The following is a 12,859-nucleotide window of genomic DNA, read 5'->3' on the forward strand; positions in this document are numbered from 1 at the left end:
TGCTTAATGAATTGTATATACGTATATATGTTTTTATTTTGTTCTTTTTTTTATTTTTATTTATTATTGAATTGAAGCTTTGGCAATATTGTTCACCTGACAGCCATGCCAATAAAGCAATTTTAATTGAATTGAATTGAATTGAATGAAAGAGAAAACAGGTGCATGAGTATATATATGTGCATTAACACAGATCAGCACTCTGCAGCTGCAGCCCTGTGATGATGACTTACCTTGCAGAGTGCATGCATGTATCTGGACCTTACTGCATGAGGTAAAGGCTGGCTAGCTAAAGAAGAACCCTCTAATGTATAATCATTATTATTATAAAGAGAAGTCAGGTGTGAACATGTACTCACAGTGGTATAAATGATGAAGTCCTATTGTTGTCTTGTCGGTGCTGCTGCTAGCTTCTCCACCAGCTGCTGCCTGGCTGTCGTCCAACTTGCTGAGGCCGCTCCACCGGCTTAACAATTAGATATTCTCCTTTATTTCTCTCCTCTTGGCTGGTTTATAATAAAAAAACACAAAAAGTAGAAGAAAAAAAAAGAAGCCGATGAGCACTTGTGTTATTTCTCCTCCTCTTCCTCTTAGTTGTAAAATGATCACAGTAATAAAACAGATATATATCCCCGGTTCTTTATGTGAGATGACAGGCTCTCCTCCGCGGTGTGCTGTTCTTTGTTGTGAGCATCTCAACGTAAACACACCGAGCTGAGCTCCGCTGCTCCTTCACTGGGCTCGAGGGCTGCGTGCACATGCGCTGTAGGAGGAGGAGGCAGCGTCACCGCAAAGGATTCTGGGACTGGTAGTTTTTACTCGCTCCTAGCCATAATTACTCAAATACAGGTAGACCTATAGTATATAGTAAGTATATAATACCAGCGGTGGAAGAAGCATTGAATTGAATATTTGAATATTTAAATTGTAACTATTTATTCTATTTTATTTTTTAGCATACTTTTAACTTATTTATTAGTGCTCTTAATTATTAGCTAATTACTTTATAGTTTTCACCAATTGTTTTGCACTGAATTTCTGAGTGGTGGATGTAAGAAACACAATTTCGTTTTTTAAGTGGAGCATAAAAATGACAAATAAAGGAATCTTGAATCTTTAAAATCTTGATATATTTTACTAAAGTAAAAGTAGAATTACCACACTATAAAAAATACTCTATTAGGCCTACAAGTAAAAGTCTTCAATGCAATATGTGCAATATAAAAAAATTAAAAAAAATGCCTGTGAAATATTTTTATAGTATGCAACCTCTACTGCTCCCATATACAGTATATATATATATATGTATATATATATATATATATATATAGAGAGAGAGAGAGAGAGAGAGATGTATATATATATATATATATAGAGAGAGAGAGAGAGAGAGAGAGAGAAAGAGAGAAGAATATGTGTAAATACATGAGTAAAAGTACTGTCAGCTAAATGCAGTGGTGAAAGGTAACTACTGTAAATACATTTACTTAGAAGTATTGAGATATTAACACATAAAGATACGCTATTACAAGTGAAAAAGTCCTGCATTCAAACTTTTACCCAAGAAGTCCAAAAATGTACTTAAAGTATCGAACAAATGTTTATATTCAAGTAAGATGGTAGTACCTGAAAATTGTACTTCAATTGTAAATGTACTCATGTTACTTTCCACCACTGCTGCCGCATGGTACTTGATTCAATAGTTTACTGCAAATTGAGGAAGAAGTAGATGATGTAGCTGATGTAGGTTTGCAAAGTAAATGTAGTAATACTACAATATAATAACTCTCTAAAAATTGACTTGGGTAAAAGTAAAGAAGTAGCCGATCAGCAGTGAAGTAAAAACATTCACTTATGATGTATTACTGTGTCAGTAGATACTGTATGGATCAGGTGTAGTACATATTGCACTTCAAATATCTAAATCATAAAGTCTCACAAAACGTTTATCTAAAAAGGTCCGAGCTTCAAATCTCAAGGCCTCAGTACTTGAAGTAAATACTTTGATGCAGTCCACCTCTGGGTGAAATCAATGATCACATCTGTCAACCACAAAGTGTTGTGATTTGACGCCCAGCAGACGGCTTCATGAACTTGAACCTTGAACACCAGCGAGGCCTTCAGCAGAGCGTCTGCTTCATCGCCTCCACGTTGATGTGAATCTGTGAGATTCAGGCTCCACAGACACGCGTGACTCTCTCTCCCTCATATAACCCTTCATGCTCGCTTTCATGCCAAACACCTGACATACCATGAGTGTTTATACATTTTCAGCTTCAGTGGACCCAACTGGAATGAAACTGGGCTTGTAGAGTTCCTTCTGCCTGCTCGTTGCTTGCTGCCACCTCCATCTTTATATTTATCTCCAGGATGCTGCAAGCCTTCTTTCAGCTGTGAAGAAACGGCTTCTAGAAATTATGGTGTGTTTTAGAAGCCACCTGTATATAATTCAAGGTGATACATCCATCCAGGGTCTGAAATTAACATTTTCCACTCCGCTACTTCTTTACTTTTACCCAAGTCAATTTTTAGAGAGTTATTATATTGTAGTATTACTACATTTACTTTGCAAAACTACAAGCTACATCAGCTACTTCTTCCTCAATTTGCAGTAAACTATTGAATGGAGGAGGGTACTGTACACAGTATACTGTACTGTACTTTGTTATTGTCATCTGTAGTGGTTATTTGCATAAAAACACACAATTCAAATGATTATAATTATTTAAATATTTGATTCTATTAAAAGAAAACTCTTTGCACGTTGCTTAGAGCTAGTATGAGGAAGTTAAACAGGTCATAACTCCCTCTCTATTATCTATTTTATACTGCTTGTCAGTATGAGCCAAGTTTACTTAAATATATCTCTGATAAGTACGTAAAAAGTAAACTGAAAGTATGCTCTCTTATTTAAAGTTTAAAAGAAGTATACTAATAGCTCACTTGAATAAAATTATTTTTGGTAAGGGCTGGAAGATCAGAAGACCTCCAGTTTGTGAGAATATATGTATATGTGTATATGTGTGTGTGCATATATATAATTGGTTAGAGTGGGAGACAACTCCTTCAATGTGAGAATAAGTGGAAAAGTCAGGTGAAGCCAAGAACAGATTAAACAGAATTTAACTTCCCTCGTGGTAATCACACTCTCACACATAGGCACACAGAGACAGACTTATTTTTATACTGCTGAGACGCTGTAAAACACACACTTAACGTTTGCTAATAAAATACACGCCTGCTGCTGAGCTGGACGCCAGGAGTGAGTAGTGGGCGTTGCAAGTTGAAGCGTTTCCCAACGAGCTGCAGACGCTGAAAGAAGACTCTGAGACTTAAGAAACATAAGAAACCATGTGTGCCTGTAGTGTACTTATGCACACACACACACACACACACCCACCTCACATAATCTTTGCACAATCTGTGTTTGAACCCTCCTGTTTACGTTGCTATGGTTGCAGCACCAACACCTCTCCTGGACGTTTCCAGGGCTGGAAGCAGCAGACACACCTTCCTTTGATTCCAAAGGGTTGAAGGCGTTGCTGTGGCTGGTTCGCTTCACTCCTGATGGATGTTTTTTAACAAGTGCTTCTCTTTCCAAGAGCCAATGGGCTGCACTTCTGTGTGAAGCGTCAGGAAATGATGAAAAATGGAGACATGGTGTGCATGGTCCGATTACAACACGCTGGATTCGGCAGTGGGCCTGCTGTTTTTACACTGTACGAATCCATGAGCTCGAGGACCAACCCATGTTACTCTGTGAAGTTTAGGGCATGTTATCTGTTACAGGCTGATTTTTATAACTTGCAATGAAAATACTTCCACATTTACAATACTAAAATATTAGGGAAAAACACAAAAATAACACATTAATGCAACTTGTGATTTTTAGGTTGTAGCGGGCTCAGTTTTAAAGCTAGAGATGAGATACTGGCATCATATGAAAACATACAATCTATTGTTACCAACCATGTCATACATGGAAGGAGGCTAAATAATGCTCAAAATGTACGCTATTTTTAAAAATTTAATTTAATTTAATTTAATTATTATTTTTAATTAATTATTATTTTTAATTATTTAATTAGTATTATTTTATTTTATTTTATTTATTTATTTATTTTATACTTTATTTCAAGAGTTCAATACAATATATTCGCATGTTCCGATTTTTCATTACAATTCTGCAAAGAGTAACTTTAGATCAATTTTTATGTAAATATCGGGGTAATTTGGCAGTAATTCCAAAGAAATTTCCAATAGATTACTTGCTAATTATTACCTAATTACCATCTGTAAAGTGAAGTGTTACCAAAATGTGAGACGCAAGTTAGGATACATCACAACAAAAGAGAATAATTGTTGACTTTTACAGTCAACCAAGTTTTAAAAAGTTATTTGTAAACTTAGATTGCAAGACAATTTTAAGGAGCTGAAGAGTAGAGTGTAGGCTGCAGTGCAGCTGGCTGAAGAAGTCTGCAGTGAAGCTCAATATGATCATTAAAATAAGATGAAAAGTTGCTTCTCTCTGCAGAGGACAAAAAAAAGTTTTGGATTTTGATGTGTATTAGTTTCATCCCAAAAATACAGCACTATTATAGATTTTCATAGCTCAGTATTAACCCTCTGAGACCTGCGGGACCGCGGGCAATCCCAACTGACTTTACTGTCTTTCAGAGATTAGAGTGAAGATACTGGTATCATATGAAACTAGAAAACCTGAGGAATCCATTGGTACCAACCATGTCATACTAGCTTGTCGGGAAGGAGGCTAAATAACGCTCCAGGCTAAATTTTGGCGAGGAAAAACTAGCATGGCCATTTTCAAAGGGGTCCCTTGACCTCTGACCTCAAGATATGTGAATGAAAATGGGTACGATGGGTACCCACGAGCGTCTTTTTATTTAAGACTGGAACAACTTGACACACAGTGCTGAGCTTCATCTCAAATTAATCTTCAGGTTCCCACCTTTCAGATGATGTACACCACTTATATGTAACATCTACTGTTGACCTGCTATCTCCCCCTAAAGACCCCCTGTACCCCCCTGAAAAAGGTCTATTGTGGGTCTCAGAGGGTTCACATTTAAGCCTTTGGCATACAGTCTAGTGTGAGTTAGCAGGTTATTGCAGCTTCTGTTTGACAGGACGCAGGTCTGCTACTGAATGTTTCAACAGAGATTGAACTATGACCTCAGGTTTATGAGACAGTCTGTTTAGCAACTAAAACACCTCCAACTGATTTTTAAAAAAAATGAGTTTTCAAGCTCTGAAATGCTGCTATTTTTAGATAATGTCTTATTTTGGCTCCTCACACAAACAGAACTGTTTTTGCACTGACTTACTTCACTTTCCTCACTATGATGTAAGTGCCCTAGATCTCAGCAAAAAAAAGCATCTGCTTTCGTCCCATGTGATGCTGACAGTGGACAAAGTGTGTGTGGGATCGCGCCAGTAAGGGCAGACTGTTCTCAGCGAGCATTTTATCTTTTGTTGTTGTTGTGCGATAAGACCAAAACATAGCAACAGCTGGGGCTGCGTTCAGCCACACAAGGGAGTCAGCAGGGCTGCAGAGGAGAAGTCTTCGCTGGTGTGACAGGATTATGTGATAGAAACATGCTGTGCTCATGCGTAGCCAAATATTAAATAACACTACTGTCCCGTGTTTGAGAGGCCGAGCTGAGCGCTGTTGTCATGCTGCCATGGTGACAGTAACCATGCACAGGATACTGTTTACAGAATGTTTAGCGTATCACAAAGCAGGCACATAGGGTGACCGCACCAGATGATCAAATGTGTGTGTGTGTGCAAGACCGAGCACATTTTTAACTGACTTGTGTGCGTCCTACATTCTGTATTTGATTAAAACCAATAGCTCATATTGTGAATGGGTGCACTGTGGGACTGGCACTGCTTGACATTACTTCATTTCCCCTCTGAAATACCAAGTATTATAACCATACACTAACAAGTTCAGTGTGTGAGTGAGAAAGTGTCTGTATTACGTGATCTGTAGCCTACACATGTTGCTGTAAATGTTCTCCAGATGTTGTTTTGTAGTAAACGAAACAGAAGGACACTCCTCACATGGTAACATAGTTCACAGTGTTGCTTAATCGGACTGAGAAAATATTTTCTTATAAGCTTTCAAAATACCTGCAGCTGCCTGCACGCATCACAAGACACACATGCAGGCTACAACTGATATTTGGCAACCCTGAATAGGTTGTAAACTGGCTATGAGAAAATAAACATGCCAAGACAAGAGGAAGACAACTGGCGAGATGTTTTTTTTTTCCATCTCAGCTGTCGGTTGCTCTGCTGGCTGTGCAGCTAATGCCGGGTACACAATACACGAGAATCGAGACGATTTTAGGCCTGATTCCTCCCTCCCGACAACCGCCAGCAAAGCCTTGATTTTTTGATTGTTCTAAAGGTTATCTTTCCAGGTATGTGGTGTGACGTATGTTAAGAGTGATTTTTACATCCCCCCGATCGAATCGGAAGTCCATCCTGGCTGCACCGATCTCAAATCGTAAATATGTCGATATGCCTCAACAGGAAGTGAACAGTGAACTCTACCCAACAATCACACATTCAAGGAACAGCGTGTCTACTTGAGATTAATCAGCAACAATGGGACGAATTGAGCAGACAACACTGCTGCATTTCCTCTAAATTATACCAACTGTTGTAAAAATCTATATAATCTATAGTAGGTATTTGCTAAATGAAATACAGATGAATATTTTGGATGATTGAGGTGATGGTTGTCTTGAAGAAGCACAATCCAGGTGAGACTTGCAGACCTTTCTCAGATGCTGTAGTACAACCCCCTAAAATAAAAAATCCTCACTCCGAAAGCACAGTGTGAAATTCTCAACTACAATATATAATATTACACAGCGTTGTAGAATACTCGATTCTGATTGGTCAATCACGGCATTCTGCGGTCTGTTATTTCTTTATAGCAGACCGTTGCTATGGGTGCAGTTCTGATGTCGAACTATAAACCTATTTGATGAGGTGCCAGAGACGTGTAAGAGGCAATTATGTGAACATACTTAACCACTAAGTAGCCTGCCTTATTACATGTGCAAAATCAGTCATTTCATGGCTTCATAAAAAAATATCATTCATTACTATCAATCAATGTATCTATTTATTTATCTATTTTGGAGTTCATACACAGGAAAAAACTGTTTTCATTCATCTAAAATAGGCTATGTGTACCAGTGGAAGAAATACTCAGATCCTTTAGCCTACTTAAGTCTAAGTAGGCCTGTACAACAGTCTAAATCCTTAAGTAAAATAACATAAATATCACCAAAATGTAGGCTTAAAGTATCAAAATTAAAAGTACTCGTTCTGCAGAAGTGATATTATTATACATGACATTAAATTACTAATGCATCAAAGCGTTAACAGCAATTTAATATTGTAGCTGGACGAGGTGGAGCTAGTTTTAACTATATGTTTGGTAGTTTAGTCCAGTTTTTCCCATATAGATATAAATATAACTCCACCTGTATATATAATTTATTATTTATAATGCTCTTATACAACATTTTTAATACAATATCTCATCAGTATGCAACTTATAGTTTTAAGCACTTATTCATCAAAACATAACACATGTCTATATACTGTTTAACTCCTCCACAAGTGCCCTCTCCCATTCTTTAACCACTGAATGTACAGCACTGGAGAAGTTAGTGGGTATACGAGACGTCCACTCAGGCACTAAGATACAAGTTTCCTACTTGGTGACAGCAGAATTAAACATCTTAAGTCAGAATCGTCAAATCATTTTCCAACATCCACAGTGAATATTTTTTCATCTGAGGCGAAGTTATTCTTTCCCGCAGAAAAATAACAAAAAAAGCTCTGGAATTGGACAAGGTGCTGGATACAATCCTGAGACAGTCTTAGTAAATATTGGCAAGGAAAGTGAATGATGACCTATTTTTATTTCAACGCAAAAAAAAATAGTTTGTGTCCTTGAGCAAGGCATTTATTGTGCAGATGATCAGCAAGAGAGGAATGGATGTCCTGTTCAAAAAGAGGACAGTGTAGATCCTCAGGTAAAGCCTGTAATCAACCATAAAATCAGAACTTTTTTATATTCACATCAAGTTCGCTGCGTGGGATCAATCTTATCTTACTTTTCAGGTTTGCACTGAGCCATGTTTATCTTCTTCTCTTCATTCTTAACGCTGGTATTTGTAACTAGTAGACATGTCATTTACAGGCTCGAATGTCTGCTTAGTGCACAAAACAACTTTAAAAGATTGATGTATATCATTTGGTCAGGGTTTGTTTATCATGTCCCAGTTGAGGGGATGAAATCACCCCCAAATACTGTGTATCATAACCTTTATTGCCACATATACAATAATAATAAATTATGGAACTTATTGCAACATGAATAGGGGAAATGTAAACCAGATGTTTTAACTCTAAACGTTACTGTAATTCTCTGTTTAATTAAAGTTTGAGAAACTGTGCAACATCTGGATCAGTTTCATCAGTTATCTACCATGTTTAATCAATCAACTCGCCTTTTGATTACAATTTAAATGGAGCTTTTTGTACATTCTGTCCATGTCAGGTTATATATATTGTGACAGGAACACACAGTTTAGTGCTACGAGACTTTGGGTGTCACTGCATGTAATTACAGAGACGCTCACTGTAATTAGGTATGGTGTCGTCAGTGAGCTCACCAAACACCAAAGACACTGAACTAAAGGAGCATTTTAATAGCAGCCTGTCAGTGAAGCCGTTGCATTACGAGGTGTACCACGGCCTCATTGGAAATGATAGACTCTGTGTACAGAAGATGATCAATGGTTAACACACACAAAAGAAAATTGCTTGGCGATTTTCACAGTAACAGTAACTGTACTACCATGCACATGCCGCAACTCTACACACATTTATAGGAGTAATATTGTGTCTTTACCGGTTTAAGGCTGATGAAATTTCTATATTTATATTTATTTTAAGGCTGAACAAAGGTCAGAATCCGGCTTGGGGCCCTTCTGTGTGGAGTTTGCATGTTCTCCCCGTGTTAGCGTGGGTTTTCTCTGGGTTCTCCGGCTTCCTCCCAAAGTCCAAAGACATGCTTGTTAAGTTATTTGTTGACTCTAAATTGCCCGTAGGTGTGAATGCGAGCGTGAATGGTTGTCTGTCACTATGTGTCAGCCCTGTGATAGTCTGGCGACCTGTCCTGTGTACTCCGCCTTCACCCAATGTCAGCTAGGATCAGCTCCAGCCCCCCCGCGATCCTGAATGGGATTAGCTGTTACAGATGATGGATGGATGGATTTGACCTAAGAACATTTGGCTTGCAATTCAAATAATTTAACTTTTAGTAAATTAAGTTTTGCTGTTTCAAGTTAGTATTTTTTGCTTCTGATGAAACATTTTTTTGCTGTTTGACTCCAATTTAAAGACACAATTTCACCGCCATACAACACACACCCAAGAGCAGACACAAATAAGTTCAAATACACTTCACTAATACACATACAGTGCGTGAACTCACACAAACACCACAGGAAACATGAGCATGCACAGACTCATCACCCACAAAACACACATGAAAATAACCAAAGAGATACACGTACAAAAAACAAGGCACACCCACCATCTACCATCTACCATCCACACAGTTCAAACAGTCAACTGGTGAGGATTCAACTGAATGCATCGGGGTCATCATCATCACCATGGTAACAAGCAACACAGTGATGCAAGCGAAGCATGATGTCATTGAATGCATCTGTCGTCCGTGGCCTGCGGGTGTTTTTTATAACCGCAGGAATTGTGGGGGGATTTTGAGTAAAATCTGGCAGAACAACGAGACAAAGGGAGGATTTCTCAACAAGGTTTATTCTTACAAAATATACATGAACAGAACATTCATCGAAGCGTCACTGCTATCACTGTGCACACATGTCACAACAACACAGGAGAGGGAACGCTTCACATACCCTTTGGGGGGAGACAGCGCAGGTAGTCGACTGGAGTTTGAGTGCAATTCATAACATTACATATGTTTAGTTATGGAGAACAACAACCAACATGAACTGAGAAAAACGATTGTTTGCAGCTGAGCACCTGGTAACACACCAACATGAGTTACCACTTCCTGTCACACACCAGACAGGACACGTAAATCTGAACACATGCAGGCTTCAAAAGCATCTAGAGGAGATACTGTCGCTGTGGGAAGCCTGAATGGGTGAGAATTTCCTCGACAATATGAAGCGATCAGCACTTTAAAACCCATTCTGGGTTCCCATGACGTTGTGAATTCATGCATGTAGTAAAACATTAAAGGAATTTAACTTTGCATAAACAGAACTTGCATGGGCGATTAGAAAAACAAAGTTTTCTTCAAGACTTCAAGGTAACACGGGGTGAATAATTGATATACAAACGATCATTTTGGGGGTGAAGTATTCATTAAATACACATATGGGATGAGACACTAAGGTTCAAGTGAAGTCAATCAGTGAATGTGGAATAAAAACCTTTCACATCATCCCTCAAATTGAATTCTGACACTGTCGACTTCTGCCCGTGTCTCGTCTTCCACCTCTACGATAAGGCCCTCAAACAGGAAACGGCTCCACTGACTTCCTGTGCTTTCATGTGTGTGTATATCATGTAACATGGAGGGAGCTCCGACTGTCGTCAGGTCTCGTTGCTCGGTAGACGGTGAGGTCACGAGAAGGAGAAAGACCGAGTGAAACCGCTATACCTTACATCCCAGGAAGTTGAGCTACACAGGATCCAGAGCTGATTAATGATTTAGACAGTCTGAGCCATGTGCATGCACTTGACCTGAACACACGCTAACTGCACACCAGGCAGCAGCATTATGAAACTGCTGAGTGTTGTGTAACGTGTGCGTGTGCATTACCTCTGTACGTGATACAGCGAAGGGCTTCAGAGGTGTAGGTCTGAGGAAGAGCCAGGCTGGCGTAGCGGAGAGAATATGGGATACACTCCACAGGACAGATGATACCTCAAGTACAGTGTTACACCTGCTGGTAAAATACAGTGTGTATCTGGATGTTCTTTTCTAACAATAAACCTCATAAAGCATATCTGTTCAAAATTTACCTTAAAGGCAGATTTGTCAAATCTTTAACATCAACATGGGAGTGGGCATGCAAATGTATGTATATATTACTAGAAATCAATTAACTACACACACTACAGCTGTCAGTGTGTCAGTGTGCTGACTTGACTATGATTTGCCCCAAACTGCATGTGATTATCATAAAGTGGGCCTGTCTGTAAAGGGGAGACTCGTGGGTACCCATAGAACAATTTACATTCACATATCTTGAGGTCAGAGGTCAAGGGACCCCTTTGAAAATGGCCATGACAGTTTTTCCTCGCCAAAATTTTGTGTAAATTTGAAGCGTTATTTAACCTCCTTCCCGACAAGCTAGTATGACATGGCATGTTTTCTCGTTTCATATGATGCCAGTATCTTAATAATATCTTAATAACAGTAAAAAGCCTTTATTATAGTGGCTAATTCATTGAAAAAGCCAAAACCAATTTTCATTCACATATCTGGAGGTCAGAGGTCAAGGGACCCCTTTGAAAATGGCCTTGCCAGTTTTTCCTCACTAAAATTCAGCATAAGTTTGCAGCATTATTTATCCTCCTTCGCAACATAGTATGACATGGTTGGCACCAATGGATTCTTTTGGTTTTAGCCCGCTACAACCTAAAAATCGCAAGTTGCATTAAAGAAATTAGTGGCATTAAAACAAATCTGCCTTAACTCATTATTATCGCGCTAACTTTGACAGCCCTAATTTAAACAATCTCTGGTTTCTCTTGTTTTTGCGCTGTTGTGATGAGAACAAAGCAGGCAAGGAAGAGAGGAAGTGGCAAAAAAACATTATTGTGAATGACCCAGCCTGTCAATTTCAGTAGGAAATCAGGATTGGTGGAGTTCCCTCTGTCTGAAAGGTTAAGGCAAGTAGCCCCTCCTGGTGGTCAATATTTGTATATAAACTTTCTAAATCCATGGTGACAAGGAAATGGGACCAGATATCAGTCAAAGTGGCAATCCTATTCAATACATCAGTGGTGTCTTCAATAAAGGATGGTAGTTTTCTTACCAAAGGTTTAATAAAGGAATCAATATATTTAGAAGTGGGTTCTGTGAGAGTACCATTACCTGATATGATAGAACGGCCAGGAGGGTTATCTTTAGGCCCCTTGTGCACTTTGGGGAGTAGGTAAAAAGCAGCAATAACAGGGTGTTCAACCGTCAGAAAACCAAATTCATCATCATTTCAATAGAACATCATGTGTTCTTATACAGTTTTTCTCATTCGCTTTGGCTCAATTCTCAAATGAGAATAATTTTTTTCAAAACAATGAGCTCAAATCTCTAAACAATTAGTTTGTCGTTCACAACAGATTCAAATTTTTCATTCATTCAAGCAAATTGCACGTAAAGTACAAAAGAGTCAGTACAATAACCACTTGCACATGGATCAAAACTGATGAGTTGTTTCTCAGTGAAATTGTCGTCTTCTTCACAACTTCTAAACAATCTTTCATCGTTTGAGCCGTCACATGCAAAACGATCCATTCAATTATCAAAATCTGTCAGACATGCACGTATACTCCATAAATATCTATGACGAGGAGGTACAGTTTGTTGTTTTTGAACTGAACTACTGCAGTTTTTGTTCATTGTTGCAGGGTTGTTGTTGTTGTTGTTGTTGTTGTTGTTGTTGTTGTTGTTTTTTGGCATGGATTTCATTTTGTGGCAAAATTTCTGTTCAACACATTGCCACACAAATAAATTGACTGT

At 38.6% G+C, this 12,859-nt stretch overlaps 1 protein-coding gene and 1 long non-coding RNA gene across 2 annotated transcripts in view; both read right to left on the bottom strand.

Annotated features, from left to right (window-relative positions):
* LOC119495385 (E3 ubiquitin-protein ligase pellino homolog 1) overlaps nt 1-748 on the bottom strand; it is a 43,523-nt gene extending 42,775 nt beyond the window's left edge. Inside the window, exon 1 of the mRNA XM_037781781.1 lies at nt 360-748. The gene's annotated coding sequence lies outside the window, so the exon portion shown is untranslated. The remainder of the gene's footprint in view (nt 1-359) is intronic.
* A 2,389-nt stretch (nt 749-3,137) lies between these two features.
* LOC119495400 lies at nt 3,138-5,652 on the bottom strand. The gene is made up of 3 exons (XR_005208473.1): nt 5,346-5,652; nt 3,401-3,620; nt 3,138-3,312 (listed from the first exon to the last, which is right to left on the bottom strand). It is a non-coding gene; the product is annotated as an uncharacterized LOC119495400 (long non-coding RNA).
* Between the last annotated feature and the right edge of the window lie 7,207 nt (nt 5,653-12,859).

Source organism: Sebastes umbrosus, chromosome 10 (assembly GCF_015220745.1).
Source record: "Sebastes umbrosus isolate fSebUmb1 chromosome 10, fSebUmb1.pri, whole genome shotgun sequence".
Lineage (NCBI taxonomy): Eukaryota > Metazoa > Chordata > Actinopteri > Perciformes > Sebastidae > Sebastes > Sebastes umbrosus.